General features: G+C 36.4%; 1 pseudogene; it reads left to right on the top strand.

The window, feature by feature from the left end:
* Positions 1-369: 369 nt before the first annotated feature.
* Positions 370-2,188, top strand: LOC149563122 (UDP-glucosyltransferase 29-like; annotated as a pseudogene).
* Positions 2,189-3,027: the final 839 nt, after the last annotated feature.

The raw sequence follows: 3,027 nt of genomic DNA, 5'->3' as shown, positions 1-3,027 counted from the left end.
AAATTCAATTAGCAGATATTTTTAGAGTAAGCTTTGGTCGAATGTTGAAAAAGTCATTTTTTAGAAACATTTCACTAGGTGCACTATTTTAATGAATTGTGTGATGAGTCACACCTTCAAACCTTAGCTGTAGGTAGTTCAATGTCCATTTTACATTTTTTTTTTAAAATGAAAGTCTTATGACATCCCATGTAGCGGCTACATGTTGACGAAGGTAGTCCTCACGACTACTTAACAAGTGGCCATCTGACAATGCGCAGAGTATACCGGAGGGCAGTTATTGGCACAAAGTTCTACCGTGCAAATAAGATGAAGATTGTATGGAGAACAGAGTGGCAAGGTACTCGATCTACATTGATTGACGTGATGTGTTGTGATGTGAATATTAGGATTTAACTATGTGATTTTGAGTCAAACTCATTGACCCATGTTTCATGAGTAGTGATTCAACATGAATCCATCTCTCATGAGAATAAATAAAACAAAATTTTCCAAATTGATGTGTGTCAAAATTTTCCAAATTGATTGGACCAAATAACATCACAGTTCTTCCTTCTTAATACAATTTCCATAGTTATCTTCAACATCCTGCAAACCCATTCTGCCATGGACAAACTGTCTCACATTGTAATGTTTCCATGTCTAGCTCACGGCCATATTTACCCCTACCTGGCCCTAGACACAGAGCTTGCAGACAATGGAATCCACATCTCTTTCGTTTCAACACAACACAATATAGCAAAGTTCAAGCCATTATTCTCAGACCAAAACAGTCTTCCAGGCAAAGGAAATATAAACCTCATAGAATTACCATTACCGACGGTGGAAGGTCTACTGCCTGGGATTGAGAACACCACAGATCTCCCCACAAAATGCAAAACCCATTTCAAACCCTAATCCAAAAGCTCTGCCCAGATTTCATTATCTATGATGTATTGGAATCATGGGCTGCTACTGAAGCTGCTAAGCTCATCATACCTGCAATTTTTTTCATCACTTATGGCGCCGCATATTATTCCTACGATTACAGTCCAGCATGAGGCGAAACCCATGAAATCACACCTGAGAATTTGGCCAGGCCGCCGCCAGAATACCCATCATCTATAATTTCATGGCAGCTGCCTGAAGCAAGAGCGAGATTGGGTCTCTATAATTACAAGATTGGAAACCTAACAATGAGGGATCGCATCATGAATTGCTACAAGGGATGTTCTGCCATAGCCATTAAATCCTGTGAGGAGTTAAGAGGGGAAATATATAGAGTTTTTGCAGAAAACAACGGGGAAAAGAGTTGTACCAGTTGGTCCTCTGTTGGGTAATAAACTTCAGCGCCCATTCTTTGGGAAAAAATCTCCAGATCTGGTTGATTCTTCTGTTTGCTTGAGATGGTTGGATTTGCAAAGAGCTTCATCTGTTGTTTATGTACCATTTGGCAGTGAATATTTTCTCTCCAGAGAGGAGATAGAGGAGATAACTTTGGGTTTAGAGGCCAGCGGGCAGCCATTCATTTGTGTTCTTCGGTTTCCTTGTAATTCAGAGAGGGATTTTCATGAAAATCAGAAGAATCGTTTGTTGGCCTTATTGCCAGATAGATTTGGGGCTCGAATTGGGAACAGGGGAATTGCAATGGCGGGTTGGGCGCCGTAAAGAGAAATTCTGGAAGCTTTGTGAGCCATTGTGGGTGGAGTTCGATTATGAGCCATTGTGGGTGGAGTTCGATTATGGAAGGATTGAGCAGTGGATTGCCTCTGATTGCTCTACCTATGCAATTGGGTCAGGCCATTAATGCTCGACTTATTGTTGAGGAATTCAAGATTGGAGTTGAAGTTGAGAAGGGAAAGAATGGGAGAGGGCTTAGCAGAGAGGAGATTTGTAAAGCTGTGAGGAATGTAATGGTAGGAGGAGGGATTGGTGGGCAATTACGGTCTAGGGCTCGGGAAATGGCAGATTTGTTCAGGAATAGAATAGTGAATGATGGTGGATCTCAGAACAGATGCATACAACAATTCATCGATTATTTATCTGAGGTAAAACACATTTAGGGTTTGTTGCAAATTTTATAGTTTGATGTGTATTGGTGTTAAATAAACTAGGGCAGAGTAAAGAAGACATTTCAAGGTGTAATCTTGGGATTTTGTATAAATTTGATTATTAGAATAAATATACAAATGTGTATGTTTTTGTCTGAGTTTGTTTTTATCATTATACTTATTATAAAGATGGAATCATATATCTATGTTTTTGTGTTATGGTTTGTTTTGATGAGAATGTCTTTAATATGTCAACGAGTCTATGAGTGGTACATTTTTCTACGAATTGGATTAATGGTTTTTAATTTGAGCTAGTTTTACAAGTGCACAACTTAAGTTATTTTTGTAATTATAAATTTCAATTGTTAATTTTTAAATATATATTTCAAGTTAAATATGATTTTTTTTTTTTAATTTGGACTTTGTGATCCAACCTAGCACATGTGTGTCTTGATCTATGTCTTGCATTTAAATATATACATTCAAAATCATATTGAAATTATCAATAACATTTCAAGAATCTTTGAAGAGCAATGTGATGGAGTATTTATGAGAAAATTGTAGGAAAATTACATTGTAATACATCATCCTAGGCCTATTTTGTACTTGTTTGTTGATTGTGATCATTGTTCTAGATTCATTAAAATAGGCATCCTTGGGCTTGATTAAGAACTCAACACTCAATATTCAACAAATTCATTAAAGATGAATTTGAACATTACTAATTTCTTTGGAGGTCTAAATGTCATAAGATTGAGTCAAGTGAATCTCAAAAGATAAGTTTCTACCAATTACTATTAGTTATAGATATAATTGTCTATGTGAGTTCAATTATACAAGCATGAAGGTTTTCTTAAAGATGCAAATCTTAACCAAATAGAATGCTCACAATTTATACATTTTAAAGTGTTCAAGCTCATGCAAGACTTCTAAATTTTAGCATTGAGGCAAAGCGGTTCTGATGTTGTTAACATATTATTTCCATCTTTGAAATTCA

The sequence above is a fragment of the Cupressus sempervirens genome, chromosome 4 (genome assembly GCF_028749045.1).
Source record: "Cupressus sempervirens isolate cs-2001-9-10 chromosome 4, ASM2874904v1, whole genome shotgun sequence".
Lineage (NCBI taxonomy): Eukaryota > Viridiplantae > Streptophyta > Pinopsida > Cupressales > Cupressaceae > Cupressus > Cupressus sempervirens.
This window is presented reverse-complemented; position numbering and strand designations above follow the sequence as displayed.